At 33.2% G+C, this 18,945-nt stretch overlaps 1 protein-coding gene across 1 annotated transcript in view; it reads left to right on the top strand.

The window, feature by feature from the left end:
* Positions 1–1,690: 1,690 nt before the first annotated feature.
* Positions 1,691–18,945, top strand: part of LOC137931582 (fatty-acid amide hydrolase 2-A-like) — a 45,295-nt gene continuing 28,040 nt past the window's right edge. The window contains exons 1-3 of the mRNA XM_068775025.1: positions 1,691–1,781; positions 1,912–1,947; positions 3,490–3,537. The gene's annotated coding sequence lies outside the window, so the exon portion shown is untranslated. The remainder of the gene's footprint in view (positions 1,782–1,911; positions 1,948–3,489; positions 3,538–18,945) is intronic.

An 18,945-nucleotide genomic window follows, 5' to 3' on the forward strand; every position in this document is an offset into this window, starting at 1 on the left:
ATAAAACTATAAGTTATTTAAAAAGGTCCAAATACCATTAAATTCAATAATTACCACATTTTTTTAATTAGTTCACAATGTTGAATATACGCCTAACTTACTAAGTGACTAAATAACACAAAAGAATACTTAACCTTCAACATAGTATGTTTACTATAGTCTTGTATTATTAATTTTGAGTACCTAATATACAAGTATATCCATGTCCTTTAACATATGTCAAATAGTTAAATAGTCGTGGACTTAATGCTCTCCTAAATTTTGCTTTATGTTAAATGTGAAAAGATGAAAATAATGTTAAATTAAGACAAAATTGGATGTTGATAAAAAAATTAAATGTAGGCCAAAACACCATTTTATTAGTTACGATTATAGTTATCAAAACTTTAAATATTGTAATTAAGTTAATAAAAGCAAAGAAGTTTTTTAATATCTGAAATAATATTGCAAAATAAACCAAAAAGTATAGTTGTGTTTGTTTCATAAATGTCATACGACACTAACAATTACGAAACATTTCTCCGTTGTAATTTGTAGAGAATATCTAGTCTCGTTCCTTCTAATAATAAAACATGATATATTAAAGAAAAATTTTTAATCAAAAAAGAAAAATATATCCCATATTATTTTAATCCTTTATTATTCAGTCCCTTCAAATCTGCCAAAAAAGGCGCGAAAACGTTTAGAACTGACAGCTAAAAAAAAACAAAAATATGACGTTTATTATGCAGCGTCTTTGTTAAATGTCGATCACATTATATTATTTAAAATCTATATTTAACTTGCGTATTTCTATGAAAACTTACAATTTAGTTCTAATCGAAACTTTTCACTGCGGCACGAACCATTGTAAGTGAAAGTTTATTTAAATACTACGGCATTTATTTACCTCGTTTCGGATTCGAAACACTCTGGGCACTAAGCTTTTTTATTGTTCTGCCGGGATCACTATTTTAAAATAGAATTATATAACTTAAACTATACTTTATTCGCGTAACAGGGTTAATATATTTTTCTCCGAAAAGCGCTTTTGTAATTAAAGGGAAGGGAAAGATTATAAAGCTATGCCAGAGTTAATAAAGACAAGAATTTTTGACACGGCTACTTTCTTAAAATATGTGCACAAAATGTTTTTTTTTAATTAAACAACAAAATGGCATTGTTTCATATACCGCCAGTTTCTAAGTTTCTTGTATTAATTACAAAAAATTCAGTTCCTATTATATCATCTTTTTTTTTTCCACGACTTCCACAATATGTTATAGCCTTATTCAATTCATACTTACTCTTAGTACTATCACCTGTTTCGTTTATGTCACCGTTCATTCGTACATCTTTCGTCTGAACATTATCGGCTCAAGTTTTGGAAAACTTGTTTACTTTTTGCTACATAAAAGATGCGTTTGATATTCCAACAATTGCGATCATAAGAAAATTACCACTATTATCACCATTAAAATAGATTCATTGCACGCTCTTGATGTCTATACTATTTTCTGTCTCTTTTCTCTCCATCCATATAGCGGTATATCCTTTTCAGTTCTTATTACAGGTCGCCCCGGACCTGTGGCTTTATTGATTGATATTTTGTTTGTGAAAAAGAAGTTCAAACGTCATGTGTCAAACTGAAAAAACCTCTGACAGTGAGTGCATTTTTGTTTTGAGTTTATAATCGCGCCGTATTTGTTAGGTAAAAATGGATAAAATGATATAACTTGTATTAAAATACATTACTTTTATAAGTATAGTGATATGTGTATCATCGTTATTCTAACCAATAAGTAAGTGTTGAATTATTACTTACTTGTAATATAAATACAACCGTTTCTTTAAAAAATTGTTTGTTAATATTTGCCAAAGAAAGATTACGATTGTATCATTCATTTATTTTATAAATCCTTCATATTACAGGCAGGGGACACGACGAGTACTTTAATAGGAGTTAAGGTAAGAATAATTACTTTAATAGAAGGTATACTTGGTCTAGATTTTAGAGGAACACATTATAAACATTTTTGTCACTAAAAATACTTAACCCTCTCATAGATTTCCTTTTACAAGATATTAATATATATTATTACGACGTCTTTATGAAACTTTTAAAATTACAACACAGAAATAATATAGAACAGGTTTGTTAAAATAAACAACAGAATATTTTAACTGAACTGTAATCAAAAACTGAATTGTGGTGTTCAATTAAATACAAATGCCGTGGAGAAAATTGTATCAAAGTTGATGAGGTCTGATTCAAAAATGAAATAGGTTTTTTTTATTTATTTCTGCTATGTAACCACAATAGCAGCTAGTTGCATTTAGAACAGATAACCTATCTTAATTTCTTAAAAATATTGCATAGAGTAAATGACATTTTACCTGTCACAGTTCTCAGGCCATTACCTCATAGAGTTTTACCAATATTCAATGTCTTCAAAATAATACTAGGGGAATTGGAAAGTGATGTCGCTTTCTTAAATTAATTTAACACAACTTCATTTTAAACAAGTTTTTATTTCTAATCAAAAATATATTCACATTATTATCGACAACCTTTTACCATCCAGTGTACAATTTTTTATAACCGGAGCGGCGACAAACCAATTGGTTTTTCTGTAAAATACGTCGGCAGAAATAACATTACTTTTCTGTCACACTACTCTCCTGTCCTACTAATATATAGATGATGTTAAAAATATCAGAGAAGGACAACTATAGTCCTAAAAACTTCATAAACAAATGCTCTTGAAAAACGGAATACAAGGCTTTCAGTTCTTTTATTTGTAAGTCAAACATGTTTATTTTTAAAAATAAAGTTTTAAAATCTTGATATTGGATTTAAAAGTATATAATAAAAAAATACATACCTAATGACCAGACACATGACAATATCTGACTTTTGATAATGTGTTATTATGTCAAGATATTGCCGTTTTAAAAACAAACATGAGTACAAGTCTATGTCTATAGGGTGATTGCTTATAGGTGTAAAATCTGTTGTGATGGTTGTGCAGCTGCTTCCTTATTAAAAAACTTTGAAGCTTTCACACCTATATCCAATCACACTGTATAAAGTAATCATTATGAAATATATTACATTAGATAATTTTTACTGTTACTAATAATTTAATGTTTATAGTTTTTGTTGGCACAGTCTGCAGGGAAAGATTTGAAATTATAATTAATTTCATGGATAATTTAAATTTTAAAATAAATTTTGTTTCTATATTATCATTATGACATTTATTATACTACTTATTGAAACCATTGGTTTTCGCAATTCCCATACATTAATTGACAGCAAATGATCTATACATTAGCAGCAACTTTAAAACTTTTGCACTTATAACCAATCATCCTGTATATTACACTATACACACAAAACATTAACAATTAAATGTCAGTTTATTTGTTACTTAAGTTTTTAAAATGAATTTAGTTCTTTTATTTATGTTTTATGTTTTGCATTAATATATTATTTTTTTCCATCAGGTTTTGCATGTAAATAGCAATATGGACTGGCAGAGAGTGTTTATTGTTGTAAGTTGCTTTTATTTCTTTTTATTTTTATACTGTTTATATGAATTTTTTTTCTTTTTATTTAGTGATTGTTGACTTGAAGGCCTGATGTTTATATAAAGGCGGAAGTAGTATAGTACGGAGCTGCAACAATCCTAGCTACCAGTCAGTATAGTGTGATGAAATGTCAAATGGTGAAGAGAAATGTTAATAGAAAATACATTGTGATCCGAGATCTAACAAATGAATATATATGACCAGACACAAGGCCAGTGTTGAGGGCAGTGACCCATTTTTATTTGCTGTAGTAATGTAACTGATGTATATATATCACCAGGCACAAGTCCAGTGTTTGGGGGTAATGTTCTAACTTTATTTGTTGTAGTAATGTATATATATATACACTTATGTATATATATATATATAAAAGGTTGTCAAATATCTCCCTTCCGCCTTTTTGTCTTTTGAATTTCGCGGCTATGTACAAAGCGCTACAGAGCTCGTATCTGGCAATACTATACATAATTTGAAAGGTCTTGACATAACCTACAAAACGACGCTATGCATGATTAGTTTGGATATTGCGTTCAACAGTTATAGACGTGTAAACATGGAGTTCACTAACGCCGAAATTCGCGCTATTTTAAAGTTTTCCTTCGTTAAAGGCAAATCCGCTAGAGAAACGTTCCGTGAGATTAATGGTGTTTTGGGGGATGGTACTCTATCACTTCGAACCGCGGAGGAATGGTTTCGACGATTCAGAGCCGGCGAAAACGACACCATGGATAAGCCAGCCGGCGGAAAACCTGTGACGACAAATACCGATCAAATCATGGACTACATCGAGTAAGACCGGCATGTGGCATCTCGTGACATCGCCCAGGAGATGGGAGTTAGTCACCAAACCATTTTAAATTATCTGCAGAAGGCTGGATACAAAAAAAAGCTTGATGTTTGGGTGCCGCATGATTTGACGCAAAAAAACCTTCTGGACCGAATCAACGCCTGCGATATGCTGCTGAAACGGAACGAACTCGACCCATTCTTGAAGCGGATGGTGACTGGCGACGAAAAATGGATCACATACGACAATATCAAGCGAAAACGGTCGTGGTCGAAGGCCGGTGAATCGTCCCAAACAGTGGCCAAGCCGGGATTGACGGCCAGGAAGGTTTTGCTGTGTGTTTGGTGGGATTGGAAGGGAATCATCCACTATGAGCTGCTCCCATATGGCAAGACGCTTAATTCTACCATCTACTGCGAACAACTGGACCGCTTGAAGCAGGCGATCGACCAGAAGCGTCCAGAATTGGCCAACAGGAAGGGTGTAGTGTTCCACCAGGACAACGCCAGACCACACACTTCGTTGATGACTCGTCAGAAGCTACGGGAGCTCGGATGGGAGGTTTTATTACATCCACCATATAGCCCGGACATAGCGCCAAGTGGTTACCACCTGTTCCTGTCCATGGCGAACGCCCTTGGTGGTGTAAAGTTGAACTCAAAAGAGGTTTGTGAAAAGTGGCTGTCCGAGTTCTTCGCAAATAAGGAGGGGGGCTTCTACGAGGAAGGTATTATGAAGTTGCCGTCTAGATGGAAAGAGATTATCGAACAAAACGGCGCATATTTGAACTAAATCCGATCACTGTAACACTTTTTATAAAGCATTGAATAAAGTGCAAAAAAGCGGAAGGGAGATATTTGACAACCTGTTATATACATATATATATAAATAAATATATATATATATATATATATATAAATGAAGGTATCTGCCTGAGCTTATAGACTTGAATTATGGTAGGAACATTCCTTTAGCAGAATAGAGATCAGTTAAGAACAGAGTTTGCAAGATACCAACCCGTAAGTGAGTTAAGAAGGTTAGAAGAAGGTGTGCATTGTTTACAGCACGCGCATTTATCAGCGGGCTGGCGGGCGGTGCACTTCATTGCACGACTACTGCCGCATAGCGGAAGTAGCTATATATTAGTCCCTTTCTTAGTTAGGATAGACTTCCGCGAGGTAACGCCTGATTCTATTAGATAGCGAAGGTGTTTATCTAATTCGCGAGGGTGGTGAGGATATATCTAGTACACACACACATTTATATATATATAAACACAAACTCTGTTATATTCCGCTGATAATTTTACCCAAAATTAATTTGTAGGTCAGAATTGATTTCGTTATACGTTATGTTGTCAGAATGTAATTCTTCCTTACGTTTATCTGTAAAATATTCACTTATACAGTCTTATGTAGTCCAGCTTGTGAAAAGTCTTCTTCTAATTTTAAATCGCAGACGATAACTACTGTCACTTCTAGAAGTGAGTAACTGTAACAGTGAGTACTTATTAGTTCTGGATTAACTAAAAAGCTGTCTTTCAACTGCGCTTGTGTTCGAACATGGAAGTAAGAATGCATTTAAAGGATTAAAAAGTTTATCCACTTTATCTTTTGTAACACTATTACGTATAAACTTAATTAGAGACCAAACTTCTTTGTCTTCAGATAAATGGACGTTTCTTTGTGTTAAGTTTTGTTAATGTTGTGCTTAGTCGAACTTAGAATTTTACAACCGAGAGATAAGAATAGATGTAAATTCAATCATCATCTCATAGTACTGTGATGTAAATGGAATTGTTATTTTAAACTCCCGGGAATTAGGAAGGCAGGTAATTTTTTTTTCCTATATTTGTAGGACTGTTTGCCAAGCGTCTGTTTGTCATAAGTTGGAATATTATTGGGCTGTGCTCAAATCATTTTAAAGGATGTTTTGTGTACTAAACGCGTCAGGCTTCGATTGGTCGATGTCACAGCATTGGTTCTCTGAGATTTTTTATTGCCAAAAACTTGACTCATATCGTACGAATTCTGGCGATACAGAAAACTCAAAAGGCCGATGCAGGAATGTTTTGATACTATTGAGGAGATAAAAACCGAATCAAAGGCCTTGTAGGCTTTACCGGAAAAGGACTATTCAGACGTTACGAAGACTGAAAGAAGCATCGGCAAAAGTGCGTTTAATCGGACTGAGATTACTTTAAAGATATTGAAATTATATACATTTTATTAACAAATTCACGTTAATTTGTGACCACAGTATTAGGTCTTCCACATCACCAGTGAAATGGGTGGGAAGCGGCCTGCTTCCAATATCTTCGAATGTGTCACATGTCCCACACTGCGCCTGCCAGTATGTGGTCTCCTTACCAGAACCTTAAGACTCCAGCGGTCATCCATTTAGGAGTGCTGTAAATGATATCAGGACGTAGCCAGGTCTGCTAGCAGTTATAATAATTCACTGAATTTTTATCGCTGATTTGGATTGTGAATACGATTTTGCGTATATTCCAATATAAACTTCAGCAATTCATCTGTAATGGTAGTACATGAGAAGTACGTTGATTCTTTATTAATTACAGACTCTTTTGTTACTTTTATTTTCGCTGTTAGCCAGGAGGGTTTTTATAGCATCGTCGGAGGTGAGTTCGGGAGAGTCCGTGGATTTACAGAGTTGATACTAGATCACACATGTTCCAGAAGCACTATGGCGTTTCCACAAAAGCAGCAATGTGAGTGCGGCATGGTATGGCAGAAAGAATCACTAGGCAATCTAAGGTAGAATGTGGATCCTACCCCGGATCACCCACGCTGTTTGCCAAGGCGGGAGGAAACGGATCGGAATGTGTGACGTCTGATTTTGTTACATAGTACGCGTTTGTGTTCGACGTGTCGAAGGTAGAGAATTGCAGAAAGAGCGCTGCCCTTTGTACGGCTACCCGCGATAACTATAGCGCGTGTTAATAGACTAACAGCGCCATCTATCGAAGTTACTAGAAATTAAAAAAATACTTTTGCACAAACTCAAAATATAGGGAATAAGAATAAAACACTACCAAGCACTAATTTGCCGACCGTCAAACTTTTTTACGCACGTCTTTTGCAATTTTCTTTAATGTTATTTTATCATTATTTTTTGTGTAATGTTAATTTTTGTTATTAAATTTCGAAAGCTTAATGTTTTTAGTTGCAATAAAAAGTTAATTGCCGTTCATAAAATTGTTTTATTTTTTATTTTTCATTTATTTATATTGCTATTCATTTTAATTATTTATACTGGTCACATATATACGTGATTAAGTGTTCTTGAAATTTTTTTTTGATAAAAACTAAAATCAAATTGACCTCCCTTGTATTTAACTTGAATTTAATTCGAAATATTTTTTTCAAATAGGCATTTACCTGCTCTTTTAAGTCGTTGATTATTTTAACATTATAAGCAATAAGCTGCCGCCGGCTCGAAACGCTGATCTGTCTAGAAGAGCCGGCTAGAAACTCAACAGTTGCTCTTATAAATTAAATTTAACAATGATCTGTACATTATAATATGAATCATGTAAATGATTTAACAAACAAATCAATATTTTGATTAACTAAAAACTTAAATGCTATAATAAGATTTATTTAATAATATGATTTTAAATTTAAAACTAAGAAAAGGAAGGTATAAGATATCTTATAGAACTTTATTGTATAGAAGTGTGTGTTTCATTCGAGCGTGAGGAACTACATTTCTGTGGGATTCCCCTTTTCCATGCCGATGCGATACTAAACGTTTCTGTGATTGTTGTACTGTCGCATTCATCTGTTGAATTTCAACAATCCATTTTAGTTGAACGCGCGGTGTCGTGACCTAGTCTCAAATTCTCGTCGAAGTTCTGACTTCATTGATTGACATATTTCCAGAACTCTACCTAAAATTGCTATGGGTTTCGCTTCGAAACCGATGTCCGGGTAGGAAAAAGGATAAAGGAAGCCACTATCGCCTATATTTTGATAGAGAAAAAAGGTAGAAAAACCTTCAACTTCTGCAGAAGAGTAGCCAAAACAGTTAAAAATAGGTACTAATATTGAAAATAAGAGAACTGTGATATATAGGTATAAGATGTAAAATTGACTTAAAAGATGTGATATATATAAATTGTTTATATAAACTAAACTGCAGTAATTGCGGATGGATGAAAGGATATTAGAGCGGAAGAGAAAAATTGACTGAATTATGGAATGAAGAACGGAATGATAGAGATTGTGATGAATGGAAGAGAAGTATAAAAATAATAAAAACAAAATAAATCCCTGTTCCTAAAAAAATAGGGGGTGGAACGAGAGGTCCCTAGTAGCGGGGGCCATAAAAACATTACTATGAGAAATAAAGGTAAAAGCGAAAAAATGTCATAATAATATACCTGGGATATTTTAAGAACGAGGTGAAGGCGAAGAAGCGATGCATGAAACGAAATTAGTATATTGAGGAATGCTAAAGAATTATACAATGAAAGAAAAGGAAAGTTAGATCATATGACTAATAGAAAAGAGTAAAGAAATGAAAAAATTATGCGAAATGAATTATTAAAAAAAATTGAATTGTCTTGTTCCAAAATCAGATACAGTACGAGACGTCGCCAATAACGTGAACCATAAAAAACTATGATATCAGTATTGTTAGTCCAGTGGTAAAGGGCACTCCTTTACCACTGGCGATCTTTGCGGGTTCGATTCGAAACATTTCATTAGTTTAAAAGAAAATTAATTAAAAAATTAGGGTTGATTGTAGAGGGGTAAAAATTTTGTATGTATTTTTGTAAAAAATAAAAACAAAAAAAATGTAGGAGTGGACCACCCTTAACGTTTAGGGGGATGAAAAATAGATGTCCGATATGCACGCTAAGATTCACGAAAATCGGAAAATCAATCACACGCACTGTGACACAAGAATTTTATATATTAGATTAAGCCGCTCGGCCAATGCGGTAAAGTCCAAAACAAAAATTGAGGAAATTAAAGTTTGATATATTAGATTTTATGGAAAATTTTTAAAAATTAGAAAATATAAAATAATGTAGTTAACCTCTTTGGTTTCTGAGCGACGCAATTAACACTTGTGTATTATTTATATAGGATTGTATTACTAATCGAATTTGCGACTTACGTTCGCAAATCAAAGTCCTATACGGCCATGCAAGCATTGCTCGAGAAATGAATAAAAATGTAAATTTAACAAAGATATCTGTAAAGGTTTGTTTCTTTTAAAGTCGTTTTCTGCATCAAAAATTTATAAATACTTTAAATTTTAACATAAAAACACTGGAGCATTATGAGATAGTTTCAAAGGTATATCTAAATATTTGTGATGTAATATTTTTATATATATCACTACACGGCTAGATCTCTACAATTACTTTAGTCGAATATAAATGTATTATATAGCAGTGATATCTGCAACCGCAAAACGCCAAGGTGCTGAATAAATTTGGGTCCAAATACGCCCATACAGAATACTCCATTAACCTAATTCGATACGAAATTATCTCGACCATTTTTTATAATTCTATGGCCATGTAAAAGCATATTCTTTATTTAAATTTGAAGCTGTTAGTAATGTAATCGAAAAATACTGTAACGTAATGTGCCGAAGTTGTATATAACTTAAAAATATAACAATAATTGCGAAAATAATTTATAAAAGACATTTTTTAGCAGTGGTAGTACAGCGGTATAGCTCTGAGACTTGCGAAAGTACGTCGCGGATTCGATTCCTTGGATACAATGTTACATATACACCAATACCTCACTTTGCGTCGTGGTTACGTTCCAAAAAAAACACCATGCAAATTGAAAGGCCGCAAAGTGAATAAAGATTTTCTATAGCAAACCATGTAAAGATTGAAGATACGTTCCAGGGTTACGAAAATACTACTTTTTAAAAAGAAAATTTAACAAAGTAAACATTTGAAAAATAAAAATAATATAACTGAGCCAATAAATAAATTGGAATAATATTTACCTTTTTTGTAACCAGAAACAACACGTAAAAATTTATATAAGTTTATTATTCTCTTTTAATAAAAGCACAACGCACTACATTTCAACATACTACGTAATTGAAACTGAACTCTTAAAATTAGCTAAACAAAGTGAAAATAAAACTGTTTTAAAATTGCGTTGATTTTTAGTTAGAAAGGGAATCCCCGAGTTTGATGGCATGGCGCAATTAGAAAAACAAGTGTTGCCACCTTTTAGAATAAAAATAAAAGACTCGAACCCAAAACAACGCAACCTCGAAAATCTAACGACGCACAGTGAAAATTAGTATTAATTAAGCAGCGACGCAACTTCGAAAAAAATGCAAAACGAAACGACGTAAAGCGGGGTATTGGTGTAATTCACATATTGTGCATTAACTATATAGAATTGTCACTGCTCAAAAATAAGTTACCATATTATAAGCAGCAGCGTCTTCTGCGTATTAAAATACCAAAATGTGATCGCTATTCTGCCAAGCGTGGCGCTTATAGTTCATCCTGCATATATATCTTTTGATTAGTCCCATGCCTTACAGTAAGCTAAAACGATGTCGACGTCAGTTTTTTAAATCGATACATGCTTCGAAATTATACAATAGGTTCACTAGGAGAGAACGCAAAATACAGGTGATTTGCTATAGGTTTAAAACAGTGATTCCGAAAGTGGTCTATATCGACCCCTAGGGGTCTATGACAACCTGCAAGGGGTCTACTTCAGCGAAAAAAAATTTAGGGGTCCATGAAATGAAAATGGGGGTCCACGATAGTGGATCTCAACACATACACTGATAGTAACTATTTACTTACATCATTCTATCTTATAATATCAAAACATTTACATTATTTATAAAAGTACCTATAAAGTAATAAAATATTAATATGTTACGTATATTTTACATAACATAAACAAAATTTTATTTTAAGTAGTTGTAATTTAAATTCAATTAATAAATGTATAAATTAACATGTATTTTACTTTAAGTTTTTAACACTAAACTTCACTACAGTTAGAAGTTTACAGGAAATCAGTATCAGGTAAGTAGGGGGTCTACCCAACACGGAAAAACTACTAAACAAGGGGTCTACGACACAAAAAAGTTTGGGGAACTCTGGTTTAAAAGCTAGAAGTGAATGCATAGCTCATTTGCTGTCTTAACTGACCTAATTGTATTGTACACCCTATTCAAGAGGTCGATGGTTTTAAAAATAATAAACGTAATGACATTATAGCTAAATAAATTCGAATAACTACATAATACGATAAAAAAAATATAACATTTTTTAAAGTGATCACCTTATAGAGGTTGATTGTAATTGTTGTAAAAATTTTAAAGACTAGAAATGTATTAAAAATACATTCACCCTTTTAAAGCTGTTACATTAATAAACAATGAACATTTATAATTAAATGCAACAAAGATGCAATAAATGACATAAAACTCTATCGTAGAAAATCCCTAGTTTATATAATGGTCGAAACTTTTTAATTATAACACTGCGAAGTTCGGAGCAAGGTAATCGATTTGTAAATCCAAACTGAATAGTTTTCCATTTAGACGAGGAAACGTATCGCGTTGGCTGGAAGTATTTAGTCTTTGCCTCGCCGCCGGGGACGCTGCGCGCCCGTTGTTTCGCGCGCTTTTCGCAACTGTCAATTTTTTTTTTGCAATCAACTTTTTTTTTCGTAGACCTTTATTTGTAAACGGCATTCTTCCACGTAAGTCCAATTTGATATTTAGATTTATTTTTGCAAAATATTATAAGTAGATTATTTTCCAAGATGGACTGTCATTTTACTATATTTATACTAGGTGATTGATCATAGTTGTAAAAGCTTTAAACGCTTTATATAAAAATTATAGCATATTGATAACGTATCAATTTTTAAACGCCAGAAGTTAACGGCCTGTTGTATTACGATAAAAAAATAAAATAATATAACATATTTCAGAGTGATCATTTTATACAGTATGATTAGAAATAGTAGTAAAAGCTTTGAAGGTTTATACCGATCAATATCCTACACACCCTTCAAAATTTGTACACACTGTAGTCGTCTAGACTTCGTGTATATTTCAGACTGATGTTTTTGTTATAAAAATTTGTTTTCAGTGATGTATTTAATCTGTATTTAACAAGGATGGTGTTTACATTACCGAATTTTAAACTCGTGTTAGTGTATCAATTAGATTGAAATAATAAACGAAATATTTTTTTTAAATACAAATTTTGAAAGATTTTTTTTTGATTGCTAATGAGCCATCGCTAAATACACATATCCAAATTGACATCTTTATGTCTAGTATTGTGGGTGGAGATAAAAAAGGCGACAATTTTATCTATACGTGAATATTTTTAATTATCTTATAATGTTTTAGAATTTTTTATAGTTGAAACCAGTGAATAGTTTAATCATATTAAATGTTTATTAATAGCTTGCATGGCAATAAGTGGATTTGTTATGAGTTATTACATTCGATCATAGTTTACGCGCGAATTTACTATGAATTCAACATGACGTTTGAAAAATAAAATTGAAAAAAAGAATGTTTATTAATTTGATTATATTTTAGCAAAGAAAAAAAATGTAAACAATTTTTTTTTTAAATTCTCAGACATTGGCGTTCATACCTTTGTTTTACAATTACGTTAAAAATTTAAAACTATTTTTGCTCGCGTTTTCTAAGTCTCTTAAACTATTTCATAAATTATATCTAGGTTATTAAATCATCAGTGTCTTTGTTTTTCACGACGTCCCAAAATGTCCTATTTATAAAATTACGTTTCGTGCGACCACTCCCTCATCTCCAGGGGCTACGGCTTAACCTAGTGCAGGGTGTGCAATGCACACGGGCGCCGCTAACAGCATCTTGGAATCTATCGCGGTTCGCCCCTTAGTTTCGCAACAGAGATGTTCTACAGGCATAAGAACAATGAGTGTTATTCTGCCGTCATAAGAAGAAAGGCCGTAACTAATACAATACTGTAAGCTATACCTACTTATAAAATATCTTGTTGGAATATGAAAAAAACTTTCTTGTTACGACGGCAAAGTTAATAGCTATACCCGCGAGGCGGGGGGGGGGAGTTAAGCCTAGGGGGGTCAGACCTGGGGGGCGCCAAGGTTTCATTGCACACGGGCTAGAGCCGCCCCTGCTCATCCCTACTCCAAATTATCATCCTCAGGTTGTGCGCCAGTATCTGTGCAGTTACAGTATTCGCCACATCGATGAATCTATACAAGTTATTTATTACAATACTGAAAATCTTATCAACACCTAAAAAAATTTTTTACAACGAAAAAAATTATTTAGTTGATTTATTTTTTTTTCCTTTAAGAATTTTCTAAGATAAACGTAGGCTAAATTAGTCCATTTTACATCAGCTACCTGCCACTATAACTCTCGTCAAAATCGGTTCAGCCAATTCCAGATTAAAAAAAAGTATTTTTCGTATTTGTACCTTATATTTATTTATACGAATGTAGTAAAAAGCGTTTGTTTTAATATTACAAAATATACTTGATGCCCGAACAGACTATATACTGTCAAAAGTGTTTAGTCAAATCTTTTTAAAATTGTCTGTAATATCATAAAACACAACGTAACAAATAAAACGTATTTCAAACTGGTCACGTAGAACTTTTTTTTTATTTTTTTCCCCACTTTTTAAATTTTTTTCGTAATGAACCTTCATAGTGCATTTACGAAAATTTAAAAAATAAATTCGTTGAAATCATCGATTAATTTTTGAATTTTGTCTTTAACAATACATTCCAATATTCATTTATATTTATATACAGACTAAATGTGCCTGTGATGGTTCGTGGAATTAAAAAAAAATATATTTTGTTAGTTAGCTTTTTCCGTTTAAGTCTAAGCTACACCTTATTACATCAGCTACCTGCCAGTACAAGTCCTGTCAAAATCGGTTCAACCATTTCAGATATACGCCGGAAAAAACGTACAAGTAAAAATTAAATTTAAAATGTAATTTTATATATATACCGTATATATATTCATATTCATGTACTAAAAAGTGGTTATTACTATTACTAACAGACAATCTGATTTTATTTATTTTTATAGATAATTATTTATGCAGTTTTGTTAAATATTTAATAAACCTTTACGTATAAAGGTTAAAATTTTAGATAAATAATGCGATTAACGAGATATTAAAAGTAAAGACAGTCCTTATATATATTGCAAGGCAGTGGAATATATCTGTACTATATTGTAATGGATTGTTCAATGACTGTGTATTTACTAAAGAAACTAAATTAACATGAGATTTATGATGCATTCGTATACGGAAGAAGCAGTTGTTAAACAAATATATATATTTGGCAATAAGAGAAAGATATTTCTTTTATAATTTGTATACGTAATAAGGAGAGAACGTAGGTCAATTAGTAGTATAGGGTAGGTAGTGTAAGGGTTCAATTCCCGGGATACAATCTTGTATAAACACTTTATTCATTAATTACATAGAAATGCTACTTCTAACTAATAAAGTTTTTAGAAGATGGGCAGCAGATTACTCTGCATGCCATAATACCACACTGGGATCGTCAAGACTGCCAAGGGTGCAGGTAATGATATATCCCCCATAGATATCTTTGGAAGAGGCATTTGCATTATCGTGGATGTTTATGGGTTGAAAGAACGACACGTAATTAGAAAGGCGATGGAAACAGGCCGCTTCAAACTTGTCCTATAGGAAATCTAAATTAGGAGAGTGATATATCTACGGGCAAAAATCCCCAACAAATCAATAAACGAATAAAAATTATAGCTAATTGTCAGCAGTCATTTATCAAAGACATTAACTTGTAGAAGGAATTATATAAATTGAGTTTAGGCCACCGCAAAAAAATCTAAATTCAAAATATGTTTATTCGAATAGGTCTTTATATGCGCTTTTGAATAGTCGATTATTTTAACACTATAAGCAATGGGCTACCGGATGAAAGCTGATCTGTCGAGAAGAGCCGGCTAGAAACTTAACAGTTGCTCTTTTAAATGAAATAAGTCAACTGTGATGTATAGAGATGCAAGACGTGGAAGTTCACCAAAGAAAGAAAAGGACCAATATTTAGCCACTTCGGCACATGCAGTGGTAGTCGTATAACAGAGTGCGCAAGGGGTGAAACACGTGTTGAGTGGTTTAACGATGGCGGTTGTGTAATTCGCATTGTTTGCCGCATACGCATTTATCAGCGGGCTGGCGAGCAGTGCATTTTGCTGCACGACTACCATTGCATGTGCGGAAGTGGCTAAATATTGGTCCTTTTCTTACTTAGGATGGACTTCCGCAAAATAACGCCTGATTCCATTAAATATTCACCAAAGATACCTAGCGACGGCTCCATGTCTTTATTAATAACTGTTTTCGACGTATTCTCGGTATATAATTGTCTGAGAAAGTCTTCAACGTATATCTCTGGAGACGCTGCGGTGAGATGCCGATCGACCAGCAGATTAAACGCTGCAAGTGGAACTGGATAGGACACACGCTCCGAAGGGACCCTGATCACATACCGAGGCAAGCCCTAGAATGAAATTCTCAAGGATAGCGAAGACGTGGCCGCCCAAAGCAAACCTGGCGGCGGATGATCACTGCAGAAGTGAAGGCAGTTGGAATGACGTGGAGCGAAGTAAAGCGCGAGGCTCAAGACCGCTCGGGATGGCGACGTACTGTGGACGCCCTCTGCCCCATCTTGGTGACAAAAGAATAAATGATGATATATATAATATTATTATCATGTAAATGAGTCAACAAGTTTCGCACATTATAATCAAATAAAAACATGAATGCTATAATTAGATTTGTTTAATAATATACTTTTAATTTTAGATTTGAAACTAAGAATATGCGCGTCTAAAATATGTCGTTGAACTTAAATAATTAACTATGTGATTATTATAATTAAATGATAATTAATTAGGCAAACCTATTTGCACACACTACTACATTTTTAACAAGTTTTTATTTCTAATCAACAATATATTCACCTTTGTTCTTAACCTTTTGCCATCTAGTATACTAATTTTCAATGTCGGAGTGGTAACAAATCAATCGGTTTTTCGGTAAAATATATCGAAAGGAACGACATTTCTTTCCGGTCCTTCTAATAAATATGATATTGAACATAAATTATGGAGAAAATAGGTCTGTGAACAAATAAAAATTAAATAAGAAAGGTCATAAAATAATTTGACGATGCCATACTGCATTGGTTCTTCGTGAATTTTTATTCCTAACAACCACCGTATTCGCCTGATTTGGTTCCGTGCAATTTCTAGCTATTCAGCAAACTCAAAAGGCCAATACAGGGACTCCGTTTTCTCACAACTGAGGAGGTAAAAACCGAATCGAAAATCTTGAAGGCTTTATCGAAAAAAAACTATTCAGTTTCGAGGAATGGAAAAAGCGTTGGCAAAAGTGCGTTGTACCGGACAGGGATTAAGTAAAAAGGTGATGAAATAGATTCGGAAAAATAAATAAAGAACTAAATTTTCCAAACAAATTCATACAAACCATTGGGGTTAGAATAAAAAAAAGAATATTTTCATGTTTGTTTTTTTTTTTAGTTTTCGTATAAATTTATAAGCTAAACTAACGTAATTATTGTGTACAATAAGTATATATTATTATTAATAAATAAAGGATTTACATGTTACCACGAATCTTTATTGTATGTTCGTATATTACTCGCGTTCACTTCCGTTTAAAGCTATGAAACCTCTTTTTCGGACAACCTTTTTAATTGCAGAATTCCCTTGATTAAAATTTCCTCGCTCACACGGCAAAAATAGCAACGTTTTGAAGAAAAACAGAATATTCAGGAAAAAAATTGTAATCGGTTTAAATTTGGAATAAATCTTTAGGTTATTATTTGAACGATGAATTTATCCAGCATTTCATTGAGTAATTTTCAAAGGATTGTGAATAAATGATAAGAGAAAGTCAGATAACGTGAAAGACGAAAGAAGATAGAGAAATAGAAATTGTTAAATATGAGACAAGAGAGTGTCAATAATATATATAGAAAAAATTATTATGAAATAAAAAGTCCTTATTATTTTAAGATAGAGGGCGAAAGAAAGGTTTTCAAAAGAGAGGTCCATTAATTCGAATAAGCTTTTACAAATATTTTAGAATCGTCAATCAACATAAAATGTCGTCCCATTGTTATCGCTATAGGAAACTACTAAGTTCAGAAAGCTGTTCTGCTGAAAGTCGGCGAGAAACTCAACAGTTGCTCTTTACAAATATAGTTTTAAAAAGAGCGCGCGACAATAATTAGCTTCCTGAATGATCATCGACATTTTATTCCACTCATTTTTAAAAATAGATTGTGAATTTTTATGGTACATACGTATACCTTCTGCCATGAATGATGTATTTAATATTTTTTACCATCATTTGAACCATATTTCAACTGCTTGACAAAAACCTCCACCATATTTGATTTCTAATAGAATTTGACTACATCCAGCGTTTTCTAAGGCCTGGTTGCTTTGTGGGTGGACATTGTACACCAAGCTTGCCCGCCCGTGGGCTCCAGAAGTCTGCCCACTGCGTCTTCAACTTGCCAGTCCGCAGAGCTATGTGTTACATTCGACTCAGATTTAACTTAGTTATTTTACTGATGATTTTATAAAACAAAGTCCTTCGCCCATGATGTTTGCACGACACTTTAAATAGCATGCGATAATGTGCAAACATTCTCACAAAGAGGACGATGTTCTAACCGGCAAATATTAGTAAGTCACTAGTGATGCAAATAGATGCAATATGTGTATGCACACACAATGCGATGATGTATAGATGCGATAAATTTTCATATTTTTTTTTTCGATTGACTTTATTTTTTAAAAGCGAAAGAAACAATATCACCGACATAGCTTGTCTGAAATGTGGGCGTTGAAACCGAAAAGTTCTAGAAAGGCGACCACGATACGGTAGACGCAGCATAGATAGGCCCATGGTGGATGGTAACTAGCTGGACCAAAGACAGTTAAGATCGGGGTAAATTTCTATATGTGGGAAACACGAAACCGCCTTGCCGTGGACGTATATAGATTGAAAAGAAGAAGTCAACAACTTGTCAACTTTATCTATAAACATCTCTCGACTATTTGATAGCAGCATCATCATAGCCGAAAGACATTGAGGGTACATTGACATTATATTGATGGACATTGTAACTATAAACACAAGACTAAGTAACATTTAGAACGCATATTATTAATAATACATAATTGTTAATGTCATTGGATGCAGGCAACACAGGGCCGGTCATTATGACAATGTTTGGAGAAGGCAGTGGACAAATATCGGCTGAAAAGAGAAAAGAAAACCTCATTGGAGGTAGTGAGAAATTCGCTGCGGTCTAACAAGCATATGCTTTGTTCATGCTACCATTTAAATTCTCGTGAACTATCATGATGGTACCACCATCCATCTGAACTCAAGCTAGGAAGTTTAGACCCCACCTATGAACCCACGAGTACGTAGACCCAGTTTCTGCTAAGGAAACAAACACTATTTGCCG

Source organism: Battus philenor, unplaced genomic scaffold (genome assembly GCF_028537555.1).
Source record: "Battus philenor isolate CCGP_79_NKW_IND1 unplaced genomic scaffold, ilBatPhil1.0.hap1 SCAF_8, whole genome shotgun sequence".
NCBI classification, from domain to species: Eukaryota; Metazoa; Arthropoda; class Insecta; order Lepidoptera; family Papilionidae; genus Battus; species Battus philenor.